This window comes from Canis lupus, chromosome 7 (assembly GCF_011100685.1).
Source record: "Canis lupus familiaris isolate Mischka breed German Shepherd chromosome 7, alternate assembly UU_Cfam_GSD_1.0, whole genome shotgun sequence".
NCBI lineage: Eukaryota > Metazoa > Chordata > Mammalia > Carnivora > Canidae > Canis > Canis lupus.
Window position 1 is genome coordinate 51,848,111 of NC_049228.1, and position 17,431 is coordinate 51,865,541.

A 17,431-nucleotide genomic window follows, 5' to 3' on the forward strand; every position below is an offset into this window, starting at 1 on the left:
CCAGGTCTTTCTGTCCAGAATGCTCCCCTTCTGGACTTCCAGTTAAGCCCATACTTTGTGTAAGACCCAGCTTCAATCATTCTTCCTCTCACATGCTATGCTTCCCTCTGCTTGATAACTCCAACTCAGCTGACTGTGCCTTCACCATCTGTCTCTTTGGTGAGTACCATTCGTTCATCATTTGATATTGTAAGTCTGTGTGGCTTTCTCTACTATTTCATGTGTTTGTCATTTCTCATCATTAGTATTGGAGTGGATGGGGACTGGGGTTTTCTGACTTCCCATTAGTCTTCCCATAGTATTCAGAATTTCCCCCTCCCTAATCCCCATGCTAGCACAGAGAATTGTCTTTAAATACTTATGTGTGTTTGAGAATTTCAAGTTATTGCAGTGATTTACAATCTACTTTGGCTATGTCTGAGCATAATGGTCTTTTTCAGAGTTTATCTCTTGTTTTGGGTGCTAAATTAGGGCAACAACAGGAAACTCTCTACTTTTTGTTCAGCTCCATGCAAGAGAGAAAAGAACTCTCTGTAACCAAGAAATACACTGGTCATATCACTGGGTGGGAGAAGGGGAAAAATGGAGAGCCCTCAGCAATAAACAGGAGCTAGCAGTTAAAGAATCTGTGCTTGATAGTCCATTCTCTTCCCAGCCTTCTAAGAGGTCCAGAGCTATCAATTCCAGTGGCCCTCAAGCACCCCTAGTTCCTGATAGGAAAGTTTTTTCCACATTTCAGCACCTGTGCCCTGGTGCTGCCTAAGTGAGGTCACAAAGAAATTCAGAGGGACTATATAAAATCGATAACAAGGTAAAGGGCATATCTTATATACTTTTATGCTTTATAATATTTGTTAATGATCTCTATTATTTATAGTACATATTAATATGTAACAGCACAAGCTAGTGCTCTTATAGTTCATTTTCTGTGAACCCAGAGATGCTTGGTTTACATATGCATATTAAAAATATTCAGAAAAAATAGCATATTATAAAGACTCCAATGAACTCCTATGAAATATCATTTCACTCTCCTGGTCCTTTTTATGACACAACTAAACATGATAAAGTTAGTGCTTCATTTTGGGTTGATGGCAAGAATAATGATTGTAGAGCAAAGGCAAGAGAAGGGTCTGTGTTAGTCCTGAGTTGTTGTTGTTGTTTTCAAGCAAAATACATGTGCAAAAATGGCAGGTTTCCTTCTCTTCTGTATGGTGACCTCATTATTCTTTCTTCTGGAAGGCACCAGTGTTCAAGTTGTATCTGCTCATATAACTGTTCATATATTCACATTTTAATTTTTTTATTTAGCTAAACTACCTGAGTCTACACATTAAACTGAGAACTGAGAAAGTCAAAGCCATGCAAGCACACTTCACCTACCCTTGTGGTAACCATAGATTCCCAATGTTCCTCATTTTGTCCAATATCATTACTGTTCTCACTACCAAAACCATAAGTAATTTCTGAATATTTTAACATGTAAATTTTTATCTCAAACTTATTACAAAGAAAAACACAAAGATATAGTTATCCAAACAAGGATAGTACCACTTTTATGTAGGCTCTATAAGGAAAAATTTTATAGAGTGAATTTTAGACTCTCTTGATATATAGACCCAATCATCTAATCCATATAGCCCTCTTCAGTTGAGATTGTTTATAATAAGTATTTCTTATTTGATTGTCTTAATGGGCTCCAAAATGCAACTGCTATTGTGAAGAATATTACAATATTATGATGAGTTGGGGGTAAAATTTTATGAAGTGTGGAACCCTGCTACTCTATTTCCTGCTGAGACCAGACACTGTCTACAAGTGGGAAGGGCTGCAAGTGTAACTGCAACTTCTCAAGGAAGAAATATTAATAATTGTTTATTCATCCCACTGGAGAATTTGAAAGGGGACAACTAAGAGAAATGATATAGAAAGCCAAAGTAATGATAGAACAATGAGCAAGTGAATGGTGCCAGAAAAGGCAATGGTACACAAAGCAAAATAGAATACTGTCATACTACTTGGCTCAACACTATTTAATAGCAACAACAAATTAAATGATAAAAATAACCATTCTTTAAATATAACTCTTGAGAAGGATAGGAAGTATAAATAGGGACACTGAGTAAGAGAGTGAAATAACTATCTTCCATGGGGGGGAATATAAATATATAATATATAAAATTGATAAATCAAAAGTTGTAAGATAAATGTTTAAAAAATGGAAGTAATTGCCATAAGAAACTATTACAAGTTGAAAGTAGATGTTTCCGGGGAGTGCAGTTGGGAGTTGGGGAGAGGCATGGGATAGTACATGTTGCTTTTAGTTGTTTTATAGTACAATTTGAGTTTTTTATAGCTTCATGTTTTGCTAGAAATAAAAATTAAATTTTAAAAGAGAAGTGGACCTTGGATTGATCTCTGGAGCACTCTGGCATTTAGAGGTCAGGCAATAAATGAAGAGCCTATAAACAGGAGCTAGCAGTAGTTTCCAGGAGAGTAGGAAAATGTCCAAGAGAACATGATGTCCCTAAAGTTTCTCTACCATTATAAAAAATATTCTAAAAAGGAAAGGGTGCGGAACCATGTAAAAGGCTGCTACAGTTCTAAATAAGGAGAGAGAAGCATTCCTTGGATTTATCATGATGGAGTATGTTACTAACATCAACAGTTGACTTTGGATGTAGTGAAAGATTGAGTGGAATAGATTGAAGACAGAATGAGAAGTGAGGAATCTGGTACTGTGGATATAGAAAAATTGAATTGTTTTACTTTAAGGGGAGCAGATAAGAGCGGCAATATCTGGATTGGGCTACAGGCTCAAGGGACTGCCAGTGACCCAGTGAAGCAGGCAGTGACTATGGGTTTACTTAATTGCACCTGGGTAGAAGCTTTGGCCTTTGATAGCTAAAGAAGTTCCTGTCTGGAAGTTTTCTAATTTCTTTATGAAATATGAGACAAAATCATGAGGTAAGAATAGATAGAAGATTAGAGGTATGAAGGTGAGAAAATAAAATGTTATCTCCCTAAGTGGTAGAATTAAGGATAATACAGGGAAACCAAAAGCAAGAGTGATTTGGGCTCAATGTTAGAACAAATAATCTAATGGTCAAAAGAATCTAAAAATAGTCATTTGTAGTTCAAGGACATGAAGCCCTCACATCTTAGCTTGTACATAGTAAAAGAATATGGTGATTTGCAGCTTGCACATGGCATATGACTATGGTGGTTTGCAGCTTAAATATGCCATTATATCCAAGCACAAAACATAGTGTATGTTCACATCAAGTTTCCTCAACATCAGCTGTCTCATTTCCTGGATCTAGTGGGTTCCATCAGAGCTAAAGCTGGACTGCCAACCTTAAGCATGCTGATAAAAGACCTCAGTGGGTGAAGTAGATAGTTAAAAATGAGTGGCTATAAATTTGGCTACCCTTATGTTCTGAGCCCTCAGCTAAGTGTCATCATTTCTGTGATAAAGTAACCCCAACTAGTGTTTTAAAGGAGACCCTAAAAATTACTTTTTATAGGAAGAGGACAGCCTGTTGTTTATACATGTCTTAGAAATTTGTGGGTAAAATAAAGGATTGACTCAGAGCTGACAAACATTACTGAATAGTATTAAATAGACATTTAAGTAGAAGAAGTTAAACAAGTCAAACCTTTACATGATCTGAGACTGCCTTCCCAAAAGTTGAGTTTTGGAAAAAAAACAAAAAAACAAAAATGAAGTTGTCATTACTTGAAAAATAATTAGCAACCTGTTGCTAAGTGTAGTATTTATATCTTTCTAAGCCAAATTATATATATAGAACCATCCTGTTTTCAAATACAAGAAGGACATTTTAAGAAGGGCATTAGCCACGTTTTTTTTCATCCCTAGAAAGGAAAGAAATAATGGAAATGAGCCATGAGTTAAATGCTATTTTGGTTAATACAACATATTTGTAGAGAGTGGAATCCCATTTGCTCTGGAGTGCTTTTAGAATGGGCATGCCTTCTGGTGGGTATCTTGCCTGGGAGAGGGTTGTTGAATCAGTTGAGTTCTTCAGGTTCCATCCAACACTTGGGATAGAGAAGCTCATAAGTTCATGGTGTCCCCCCCCCCCGCCCCCGCCCCAGTTATGTCAGTGAGCCCACTGTAGAGAAAAGAACTGTGCATAACATGCTGTAGATGTGGGCTTGAACCCACATCTGCTTGAACCTGGGCTGAGTTTGTATCTTGCTTTCACCAATGGAATGGGGTAGAAGTGGCACTGAGCTAACTCAGAGCTTAAGGCTTAAAAGGGACAGAAGCTTCTGGGCTTTAATGCTCTTGGCAACCCATTGCCATGCTGTGAGAAGCCAAATTACATGGAAAGTCTGTATGGAAGAGAACCATAGTTCTGTTTGTTTGTCTGGCTGGACAACTAGCACCAATTGCCAGTCATGTGTCATGTAGTGAACATGACACATGTAAGATTCAGCACAATTGAACCCACAAATAACAGTAAAATCAACAACGTCATGGAGATTGGAGGAACTGCTCAAGTGAGTTCAGTCTAGCAACAAATCATAAGAAATAAGAAAATATGTGTTGTTCAAGCTGCTAAGTTTTGGAGTTGTTTTTTATGCAATAGATAGCTTAAACATTATATCAAGCAACCCTCAGACATTTTATTTAGGTTCTGAAATATTATCTGGGTATGAAAATGTGTGTAGGATGATGATTCTTCTGAAATAAAAATTGGATCAGATTTCTGATAATTATGAGAGGACATATAGAGCAACTGAAGATAAGACTTGGAAACTGAGGGTGCCTCCATGGCCACGGTTTACAACCACGGTACACAATTGCCATCATTGTCATCACAGAGTCTATCCTAATGTGTCTCTGTGTCTCAGTGACATCATTCTCTTTTCTCTGCTTCTACTTTTTGGTCCTTTTCCTTCCTCTGCCCTTCCTTACAACACTCTGACCTAGGAACTAAATCTCAACCTCAAGCTGAACTTAAACTTATCTTCCATCATATATATATATGACTCTGGCTCAGGACTGATCTGAGTGTGGTTTATTTATCTTTGGAAGCCATTAAAAGTTGACTGTCATTACAAGTTGACTTTTGGCATCTCTACTATTGGATGCCAGCTCCTAGCTTACTGAGGTGCTTCAAGAGATAGAATGCTTTGGTTAAGAGAAGTGATCAGACATGCTTAAGCAATGCTTGGGAAGGCTGTTGGCAGACTAATAAGAAAGAAATTTTAAAAATAGAAAAAAGAAATTGACTAAATTAAGTTAAAATTTGAAAATATAAGGAAGACAGGAAGGAAGGAAGGTAAAAGAAGAGAGTAATATATATTTTTACCATCTGTTTCTAATGCTTCTCAGCAACTTCCAAGCCCAAAATGTTCTCTTTGGAGTTTACTAATATTGTTCCTGTGTTTTCAATGTTATTTGTGGTAATAGGGCATTAAAGAACATTAAATAAATGCAAAGCAATATATGTTGTACACACACCACACACACACACACACAAACACACTCACACATAATATGCTTGCTAAAGAACCTCAAATTTCATTAAATAGGCAGTATCTGCTTATGAATTATTTTTTAAAATAGGAATTTCCACTGAATCAAAGGTATCATCCTGATGTCAATATGAATAAGCCAATAAGATGGTAACAAACATCCTCAAAGACTCAGTCTCAATAAGCTGATAAAACAGGAAGCCAGGAACCAGGACTGCGAGCTGAGGCTGTGATTCCATCACTGATTGCTCTGGGCCTCCGGGTGGGTCATTTAACCTTGCCTGTCTTCAGATTTCCTATCACCAAAAAGGAAATTAAAACTGGAATTCATTCTCCTGGGTAGCAGCCTAAGAGCCAGAGAGCATCTTATCATCCTATTTATAATTGTAGACTCACAGAATTTTAGAGTTGGATGGGTCTTTAGCCACCACCAAATTAATCCCCTCATTTTACAGATGTCAACACTGGGACTCAGTAAGGTGAAGCATCTTGTTCAAGGTCAAGCCAGCTGGTACCTGACTTTTAGACTGAGAGTCCATCATGATATAACATAGACCTATGCCCCCCAAAGTATTCTCATCTCCTTTCCTCTTTATACCCATAAAAACATCTGTGTTCAGTTAAAGAAATGGTTGAGAGCATGGGATCACTTTGAGATACTTACAAATTAGTTCTAATGATCAATTTACAAATAATATAGCCTTTAATGTCACGTTTGATATTTGCCTGAAGATAGAAGATCAAAATTATAACTGCATTCCTATTATCCTGATTTGCGGAAGAACAGGAAATGCCTTTGCTTAGCAAATTATGATTGAGGTTATTTGGGAACATGAATATATCTTGGCTTCTGAATGATTCTCTAAGGACTCCTCTACCACCTCTGGAGAATGTCCCTCTTAAGATGGCAGCAGAGGCTATAATAGCCCAAGCTTAAAACAAAAGAAAACAAAACAAATTATGTGTCATTTCCACAAGTCCATGAAATCCACACAATCATAGTATGAAAAATTAGAGGAAATTTTTATTGCATTCTTTTGGTCACATCCTGACTTCTATTCAGCTTCACATGATTTTATTTTTCTTCCTCCTAAGGACTTGAGCAGGTGCAAATGGATGTGCTTCTACAGTTAGGATTTTTATTTACATTTTGGAGAGCCAGCACAAATCATTTGGCCTAAAGTTTCATAGAAGCTTCTCTTCTATTTCCTGTGGAAGAAAGACATCACCAACTGCATTTCAGTAATGCTTTAAGGGAAATGGAAATCAGTGCTGCCCAGTGAGCTTTGTGTACGGTGGCTTGCGAAGGCATTTTCTATAATGTATGGAATGAACTGTTTCAAGTTTTTTTTCTTTGCCACTATAATTTTTATATCTCATTTTACCTCTGTAATTAAGACAGGTCTGGTAGGTATTTAAATTAGCCCAGCTTTCATCTCTATCACACATTCATTTCAAAACTTTTATGAATATTTAATAGAGGTTTTATAATTCATGGTGATATGATGAACAGCCTTTTGGCCGTTAAGTCAATTGACAGAAAAAAAAATCTCTCTCTTCAGGCAGAAATAATAACGATTCTATTTCTGTTCCTAGATTGGTGATTACACAGTCACCTGTTTTCACATTAAACTTTGATGATAAATTACTCAGCAACCATGATAATATCAGAAGTTTTACTGGCCAGAACAAATTGCCAGTAATTGCTCGCAAGATAAAGAGAAAAGCACTGCCTCTCTTTCCCCCTGTCCTTCCCCCTGGGGGGTTGTGGCTGCGACCCCACAATCCAACTGGCTCCAATTTCTTTCATTTGTTCTTTTCATTTTTTTTGTTTCCTTTCAAACCTCGATCTGTCCGCCTAGTAAGAATATATTAATATTCCATTAGCATGGCTGCAGATTTGGCATGCACACACAGAACATAGGCTGCATAAAAACAGTTAACTTTGAGATGAATTGCAGTTCAAACAGGTTCATTTTCTACCCGACTCCCCACAGGACATACATGCACATTTTAAAAAATATTTGGGGAAATGCCTCCAGATTAAAGTGTACGTCAAATGATGCTGTTTCCAAAGCAACCTAGAGGTTTTCTTTCATTTACATATATCAAAGGTTTAAGAAAAGAGTCTGATGATAATACCTAAATATGTATCAGAGGATTATAAAATCTAACCTTGGCATCAGATCCGGGTAGTGGGGCATCCTGCCTTCAGTATTCATCTCAGCACCAAACTGGAACCATAAATGGTAAGAAATGGAGGAGTCGCACTCCATCCTCCAGCCCTTTGGAGTCATCAAGGGGCTGAAAGGAGGCCCTCCCTACAGCATATTGGGGAACTGGACCATCCCACCAGGCTTTTATGTCTCCTATAATGGGGTCACAGACTCCACTGTCTCCCTGAGGAGGTAATTCTGCTGCCTAATAGCTTCTACTCCAACAAACTTTTTTCCCAGATATGCAGACAACTCCTCTCTGCTCATTTCCTTCTCAGTAATGCCCCTTTTACTAGCCTGCAAATTCCTCTTTGGGGGTTTACAGCCCTGAGGCAGAGGCTGTGATACCATAGTTCCTTAGCAGCAGCTTCACGGAGCTATACACACTGCATTCTTTTAATCTCACCTCGTATGTTAGGGTCTTCATTCATCTCCTCAATCATTTTTGTGGCTCCTCTTCTTACTTTGTCCAATTTGTACGAATATATTACTTGTATGAATGATGAGTTTGACTCTATAAACTGTAATGCATCAATGACTATGTGGTAGTAAATACTCACCATATCCTTAGTATGTATATACACCACACACACACACACACACACACACACATACACACACACACACACTGAACGTTAATATATTCAATACCAAGGGCATAAACTCTAAAGGCATTCAAGTACCCTTGGCTTTACCCAAGGAGAAATGCAGAGAAAACTGTATTGCCCCATCTCCTGCACCCATTCCTTCTAAACTTTATTTCTCAATGAGACCTTAGAAATCTGTCCTTGGGTAAGGGAGAGTAGAAAACTACATAACAGATCCATATCCTGGTTATTACCAATGCAAATTTGCTTCCATAAAAAAGCATTAAACATGAGCATGCTCAGGTTGAGTATTATTCAGAGCCCTATGTGAGAAATAAAGCAGGGAATTCTGTGAATATTCCTCTATCTCTGGACAGAGGTCTCACAGAGGGATGAGAAGAGTCAAATGTTATCTAAATTTCAGATGAGGCCATTTTAGAAATTATACCCTTTAGTTCTGCTAAGGAGGGAGGGTGGAATTTACTATCAACATTTCCACACATTCCATTCCCTCTCCCTTCAAAGGAAACCTCAGAGCTGAGCTACCAAAGTGGCATCATGCAAACAGGAACCCATAAACATCAACTGCCTCTGTTGTATAATGTTTGATGTGTGAACAGTGTGTCATTGTGATGCTGGAAGAAGCCCAGCTCCCTCCTTCTTTATTGTGGGCTGCAGGGCCTAATAGGCATAAAATAACTGCCAACTGGGCCCATGTGCATTTTAGTGCTTTTAGATGCTGAATAATTTAAATAATTTTATTCCAGTGAGGTGGGTGGACTTAAGAAAGCAAATGTTTACAGGATGGTGGTTGTGAATAGATGGCCACTCCACGCACACTTGTGCACAATTGCATGCACTCTTACACACACACACACACCAGAGTCTTGCAGACAGAAACATAGAGCTATAGAAGTGAAAGAGCAGATTTTTTGTTATCATGTCTTCACTTTCAATACATGTGTATTTTACCCCTGATATTTCAACCATTCCTTTTCACTTGTGAATCCTTGTATCTGTGAATCCTGGACAAAAACCACCAAATATAGAGAATTGAAATGAAAGCTTCATGATGGTTAGTTTTATAACTTAATACAATTATAACTTAATTTTATAGTTACGATGTATGGAAAAGAAGTTATTGTTGATTTTATTTTATCTGAAGCAGCTTCAAGGAATCTTCTGGTCTAACAAGAAAGTCTCAGCTGTTGCTCAGCATTGTGATAACATTTTGATCTTGTTTCTGAGCAAATGCCATTACTATACTTCTAATTTTGCTTTTGGGCCAGACCTTTTTGAGGGGATATTTATAGATCCGTGTTTTTATACACATGTCTATCATGAGATAGATTCACAGATGTGATACATCATAGTCAATGTCTCTCTCATATGCAATCTAGACTGAAGATTGGTCAAAGCCTGCAAAGCTCTGCCTAGAGCCAGAGGAGCAGACTAAATGAATTTATGGATCCCTAGAAGCCACTGAAAATTTAGGAAGACACAGATGTGAGTGCACTAGTAAACATTTATGTTGGATGTTTCATAACTGTAGGTATCTGAATATCTTTCCTTTAGGCAGCCCGATAATTGATCACAGCTGTATAAATTACAGGTTACTAGAAAGGCTGTGGCATATTGAATTTATGATGAATTGCAGCCACCCGTGATAACGTTCTGTTACGTACTCCACCCCCCAACACACACACCCAAAGTACTGTTCCATGCTTCAGAGACTAAGACCCTCGACAGAAACTAGAATGAAAAGTTAGCCAAAGCTCACAAATTCTGATTTAGAAGAAGTAAAGTAGAAGGCTTAATAAGGCCTTATAATCTGGGCACTGTGCTAGACTGGGAACTTTATCCCTACACTCATCTGATCCTTACAGCAACCCTATGAAATACGGACTATACTTCCCACACTATAGAAGAGGGTACTAAAGCTCGGAGTAGCTTACCAAAAGTCCCCCAGCTTTCAGTAGGCCAAAATCCAGGTTCCAAGTCTAGATATGGTCAGATACAGCATCAGCTGCTGCATTCATGTTATCTGTCTTAAAGGATATACCCTCAGAGTTTGCACTGGATTCTAAATTCAGACTCTGTGGGTTGCCAACATTAACAGCTGGAGGGAAGAACTGAGTCATTATTCAGATGTACACTTTCTTTATATAGAGACAGAATAGCCTGTGGCTCAATGGCAGCATTTAAAGGGCTGTGGGGAGGAGGACCCCTATTACTCCCTTGATGAGCTTCACTGCCTGCTTGTTAGTGCCTGAGATCCCTCACAATGGAACAACCTTCCATTTCACAGATATGGAGAGGGCCTAAAATAAAATCTCCCAGAGAGTTGTAGTACCCAGTCTGAAATACATACCTACATTAGACAAAAATCCCTTCCTGGGAAAAATTGATCAGAAATAGAAAAATTTAAGAAAATGTGGGCCAGCTGAAGATCTCCCCTAAAGGAAGAGGCTGAGGCAATAAAAATTAAAAAAAAAAAAAAAAAAAAAGAACTTACAATTTCCTTAGGCAAGGCATGTTCTGGATAATTGATGAATTAAATATGGGCATCCAAGTGTTGTGTGATATAAACAAGTCAGGTCTTTCTTTTGCCTCGGGTTCCTGTCTAGAACATGAGGCAAACCTTCCTGTGTACTCAGGATATTGAGCAACTTGACTAGAAACACCTCATTCTTACGTGGTGAATGTGTTGCTTAGAACAAACATCCATATCTATTTCTCTGAGAGGAAGTTTTAAATTAGAAGCAGAAATGAAAACTTCAGAAAAATAAAGATAAATTATTTTGATTTTCCTCCTTGTCTATAGTAGTGACTATCTGAGGTATATTTAGAAAACATACAAGTATTAAGGATATATGCTAGCATGTTCTTCAAGTAAAGTTATGAAAAGGAAAATAGCCATAGTCCCAGCACAGCAAGATGCCTGAGATAATATTGATAAGTCACTCCCTACAAAGAGTATAACTGCATTTGGTAGACCAAATAGAAATCTTAGCCAATCCAGTGAAAGCAAAAGGGCTTAAACAAATTGGAGGGATCACGGTCAGACATAAGAAAGAACTTATTGACTCCTAGGAATCAAATATTGATTAGGGAGGTGAGCAATCCATTGCCTTGAGATATTCTGAAACATAAATACATCTGTTCAATTTCCTAATTGCATAACAGAATGACTTCTTTCTCCCTTGGAGACTTATAAAAGAAGAAAAAAGTATTAAATTAATTAACCACTTTGTTTTAACTGTTTAACATATAATTAGTGTTTGTTTCCTAATAGTATACCAGTCATTTTATGGTAATATTTACTAATATTTTTAGATTATCTCTTTGTACTACATATTTTACATACATTAGTGGTCATAACATGGAAAGTAACTATTTCGAGGCTATGGCTAATAAATGGTATTGCAGGATATTAGCTCATTACAAAGTACAGCTACTTCTACAACACTAAATTGCTTAAAAATATCAAGGCTTAAATTTTTTTATGTTTTCTCAAACAGAATATAAAGTACTGGAGAGTGGAGGCTACATGTTTCTTGCATCTGCATGCCCTTCACACATACTTGGTCATCCAGCTAATCATGTTGATTCTTCTTCCTCCTTCACATATGCTGAATTCAACAACTTCTTCCTACCCTCAACTTCACTCTTTTCACAGAAGCCACATCACCATCATCTTTCAAGAGGAGCACAAAGAAATGAACCAATTTTGTTTTTCTTCTTTGGTCTTGCTCAGCTCCAAAAAATTTTCTCTCTGATGGCGAGATTGCATTATAAATGGAAATTAGATCAGGTCCTGCTCTTGTCTAAAACTCTCCAGTGGTTTGAACTATCCGCAAAATGCCATTTCACCTCAACACACCTCTTGGGGCTTTGGCATTGCTTTTGCCTCTGCCTGGCATGATCTCTCAGATCATCTTCTCCAGGGCAGCTCCCACTTACAGTAGATAGGCTGCATAGGCCCATGAAAGATCCAGCTTTGATGAGTCCCTAGAGATATCTTTTCTTTGTTTCCCAAACCTCATCTTTTGGGAATATACTTACCTTGTTTAAAGCACTTAACATAGAGCTTGGTGTGAGTAAACATGGTGGTGTGAGTTAACTGTTTATTCATCTTTTGCCTGACAAGACTATATGACTTTTTCAAAGGCAGCAGCTTTGAGTCATTCATAAATAAATCTTCACCAGTTCCTTAAATTCTCAATGTATGTCATGAATAATGGATCCATGGTAATGTCTGGGCTCCTAACTGGAGCTTAATAAATGCTTATTAGCTAAATTCATGTACTTTTTTAAAACTTTGTAGGATCTAATTTATCTTAATTGGACTTAAACAAAAAGAGTTTCTTCCTGTCAAAGCACCAAATTTCATGTCAAACATCAAAACAGACACACTAGTTCAAAAACCAGAGGAGAGAATGATGATGGCTACTTTCTGAACAGGAGTAAAGAATGTTCAATGTCCACCAGTTAATTCTCCTCTGTTGTTTTTCTCAAGGGTGTATACATAAAGCTGCTTTTCTTGTAACAATACAGATTTTTGGCTAGGAACCATTAACAAATGTGTTAAGTCGTTGTGACAACTGATTAATTTTAGTTTAAGGTTATGAATACAAAACAACGAGTGTTGGTATGTTACGTGCATTTTAATGATGTCACAGCAAAAGTAAAGGATGAGAAAGATAATTCAATTTGCTTTCTCTAAAAGGTCAGTTCTCCTGAGATAAAAATTGTCCCTTAGGGTACCAATGCCTTTCTCTCAGCTGCTTCTCTCTTCTGCTGCTTCTCTGGCTCCTCCTGTTCCTTGGGGATGTGAGCATTTATACTGAAAGGCAATCAGACTGCGTTGTTTGGAATGAAGGTGTGTTGGTAGAGGGGACCAGAGGACACCCATGCTTTTAAAAATGGATGGAAAAATGTGGTTTTGCCCTTGATTTCACCATTATTCTAGCATACTTTAAAATGTGAATTTAAGAAAAGAAATAGAAATTGATAAAGTTATTTAAATAGCACATTTGCCAATGTTTGTATATACACCTGGATGTGGAAGTTTCTGTGAGGAAGATTGTGAATCAGTTGGTCAAAGTTTATCACAAGTGTTTATAACTGATATCTTGTATTTTGGCAGGATTGAATCTTTCATAACAGCAGGACCCAGCACAGGGTCTTCACAAACTTGGAGCTCAGTATGGATTTATGGAATCAATGGATTAATATCTGACTCTAGATAGGTCGGGAAACATTCAGTGCATGGCTTTTATCACCCATCCAGTTGGGCTCAGGTTCTTACAAGTAAGAAAACAGATTCTCAGTTATGTATAGGTTCAGCAGAAATTTTGTTTAAAAATGAATATTTGGCTTAAAGTTTCACAGAACAATACAAAAGGGAAGTCTAAGTGAGAGATAATCAAGTTATCAAAAAGTACCTGAGTTTAAGTTTTAATTGTGTATATGAAACAGAAAAATATGTAACCATAACATTAAAGATATCACAAATCTCTTCATGAAATAAACAGCAAACAATGAGTGAGTAAAGATAAATAGAAATTCAAAGATGGGGCAGGATACAATCACCTGATTTCCTTAGAGACAATTTTTCAGGGGAGGAGAAATTTTCGTTAATGAGAGATATGATTAGACTGGAAGACTTCCAGAAGATGATCTTAAAAGAGGAAAAAATAGAAGTAAGGATGTTCAATAGAGAAAGCTTGATTTAAAGAAGCTGAACAAAAGCTAAGTGAATATGCAAAGGAAATAGAGAAAGTGTATGGAGACATTTATATTCATATATCCAGTGTGTGGGGACACTCATATTCATAATCTCACAGTGCCCTTCTTTGGGGTCCCACCATCATTTCATATTCAGATCACACTATAGGTGGAAAGGAAATGACTACTCTTAGGCCCTCTAATCATAAAAGTTCTCTTGTGAGAGGAAAAGACACTGTGCTGTCCTCAAGTGCCTCAGACTAAGTCAGATTAAGAATAGGACATCTGGGAGGTGATAATATGTGGTAGAACAGTGGAGGTAGAAGCCCTGGATTGGGGTTACTAGTGAGCTGTATAGTAGAACAAGTTCTCTAACTTTTCTGGGCTTTTGACTTTCCTCATATGAAAGTAGATATAATAATTTTATGGTAACATGTGACACTTCAATTTTTTTAACTAGGAGGTGCTGCCCAAATATAAACTATTTCCTCCTCTTTAAAGAATTGTTTGGAAAGTTTGGTCGGGGAAAGCTTATTGGTAGAGGTCAGACTTAAGGTGAACCTAAAACATTAGGGTTTCAAGTTCATACTGATGAATATTGGAAAGTAATGGTATTTCTGTCATTGTGTCAGTAATTACTTTCAGAAAATCCTAGCTATTAGGAATAAAGAGTAAAAACATAGGAGAACAAAGATACTAACTCATACCCTGACAACTGAACCCAGATCTTACCAAATAGGAGATCCTCTATTAACATGTATTGAGAAGAAACACATACTTACTTTTTAAAAAACTGAGCTATACCTCATACACAGTAAAATCCACTCCTTTTGGTGCACAGTTCTATCAAGCTTACTTGTTTTAAATGCAGACATAAGGTAAGATGTCTATGCTGATACGTTCATCTCCTTGTTTGCTCATCCCCATAAATGACCACAGAGATATAATTTATGAGTAGGTTGAGCAGGAAAAGAGAAAAATTTATAATATTGATATAGAACAAAATAACTGACACATCTGTGTCTCACTATCCCCCACTGAGGAATGACAGCAGCATTGATGATGAAGATGGGCAATGAAGAAGGTGGCTCATCAGTTCTTGCTTTAACATCCTCATTAAGGCTTGCCATACATGTACAGCCAATAGACTGAGCTAGGGAAATAACCTCAGATGAGGATGAGAAGAAAAAGGAAAAACAAGCAGAAAAAATTGAATCTAGACAGAGTTATTGCTTTCCTAAAAATTATTTGCAAAATAAATTTCTGTATTTCCTACCATGTAGTCTCCTAATGTCATGACTAAGCTGCTGATTCTATATCTCTTGTCTTATGTTTATTTGACCTTCCCTTCTACCAGGTTCTTACAGTCACACACACACAAATGTACAAATCTGTTCAAAATGGCATCTAACAGAAAGTAACCTTTTTATAAACTATAATTACCAATAATCAATCAAAGTCTGAAAAGAAGAATTCAAGCTAGTTATTTTCCCATTTGACATAATAAAATCTGTAGTGAAGAACAGAAATGTAGCTCAAGTGAACGGGGCACTCCTTAAAATCTCACGGCCTCTAGCAGTTCCATTTCTCCATAGCCGACAGAGAAAGAGAATTGACCCTTGATGTTTTCCTATAGCCTACTGCTCAGTCCTGTGTAGACACTAAGGGATTTTACAAATTAGCAGGCAGGGTAACCTGAGCTGAAGAACAGAAGAAAGCTGAAAAAAAGAGAGGAAGTCACAACTCCAAATGCATGCAAATGAACGAGTAGAAGAGTATAATAATGATGAAAGAATATAGGAGATGTACACACAAAATAAATGAAATCCTTAGGGAGTAAGCTCACTAATATATATGACCAAGAAATTTTGAAGATATTGTTAGTCCTTTATCATAAATTAAACCTACTAATTCACTTTTCTTTGCAAACTATGATATGGGGAATGGCATTCTCTGGCAGTACCTTTCGGTAGAGAAAAGTAAAGGCCATCATTGTTGTTACTTCTCAAGTTTCCAATCTAGCTGTAAGAACAGTATGGCCAAGCCTGCTCCCCACAAACAAATGACTGGCAGTGGGCAGTGAAGTGAGGCTTGGGTAGCACTCGGTGGAAATCATCCAGATAACATGCAGCCACCCCTTTCCCAACGGTGGAAGGTTGAGGACACTTAAGGCGGACAGGGATTGAGATGGAGGAAGATCTCACCCTGTAGAACACTTCATAATATAAAAGCTCAGTTAAGAATATATATTGACAGGTATTATATATATAGGAAATGAAAACAAATACATTTTTCTAAGTTTGCATTTTGGGAAGCGCGTAATTCACTAAGAATAATTTATATAGTGCCAAAATGTATGTCATCAGCCTTCAATTAGGTCCTACTATATCAGTGTTGTAATAATATCAGTAGCTTTGCTTAGTGATGAGAGGCCACTGAAGGAAAATGAAATACTTCTGTTGAAATCATTTTATTAGCTGGAAGTTAGAAATGGTTTTCTTTATACTGCAAGACAACTCTATGAGAGGACGAGCCACCCCTCAAAGTAACCCCTTACCTATTTGCTACCAGCTTGAATTTCCGCATACCAGAGTACCTTCTTCCAACCCCATGTTAGAGATACAAGCACAGAAAGAAATTGATTCCATGGGAGGATGCAAGTAGCTCTCCTCTAGAGAAAAAGATTTGTAGTAAACCACTTTTCACATTTGTTGCATGTAGAAAAAAACAAAAACGATCCGACTTGCAATAAACTGATTTTAATACAACTTGGGTTGAATACAGGTTGTATTTTTTCAAATACCTCTGAAAAAAATCTTCTAGAATTATTCTCAGAATTTGATTCTCTACATTAACAATTCTAAGGGATGCTGTTCTCCATTGAAATCTATGTAAATATTGCAGGAAAGTTGTTTAATGCACACCTTATGCACCTGTACCATTTAGATCTCTGTGAGCATAAATGAGGGTGGCCCACACACTTTGGCAGTTTTGAAAGAGAATAATTTTAACTAGCACAGAGGGTTAGTTAAGTAGATTTGCTAAATCACATGTGCACACTAGGCATATCAACAGGCCCTCTCCAAATTTTTAGGCCTCTAACCTCCTTTCTAATAATTATGGAAATTTTTGAATCATCCTTTCAAGAATAGAGTTGTTCCTGTGAGGACAATTTACTTATTATCACTGCCTCCCCTCCTCTCCGATGTTCTTGATCAGTTTCTTCTCTTGAACACCTATTGACTAGCAAAACAATGAATGCAAATGTTTTACACACAGGTGTCTCATTTGTGTTTAATATCTGTAAGTTTTAAAATAAGTTTAACATCTATTGTTTCATTCGACTGTCCCCATAAAGGTGAATGTTGCTCACAGGACATATCATGGGAC

General features: G+C 37.3%; 1 long non-coding RNA gene across 3 annotated transcripts in view; it reads left to right on the forward strand.

The window, feature by feature from the left end:
* LOC111096765 overlaps positions 1–17,431 on the forward strand; it is a 72,162-nt gene that overhangs the window by 29,729 nt on the left and 25,002 nt on the right. For all 3 annotated transcript variants that reach the window (XR_005362477.1, XR_005362476.1, XR_005362478.1), the window contains 2 exons: positions 9,712–9,817; positions 11,833–13,624. This is a non-coding gene — a long non-coding RNA (uncharacterized LOC111096765). The remainder of the gene's footprint in view (positions 1–9,711; positions 9,818–11,832; positions 13,625–17,431) is intronic.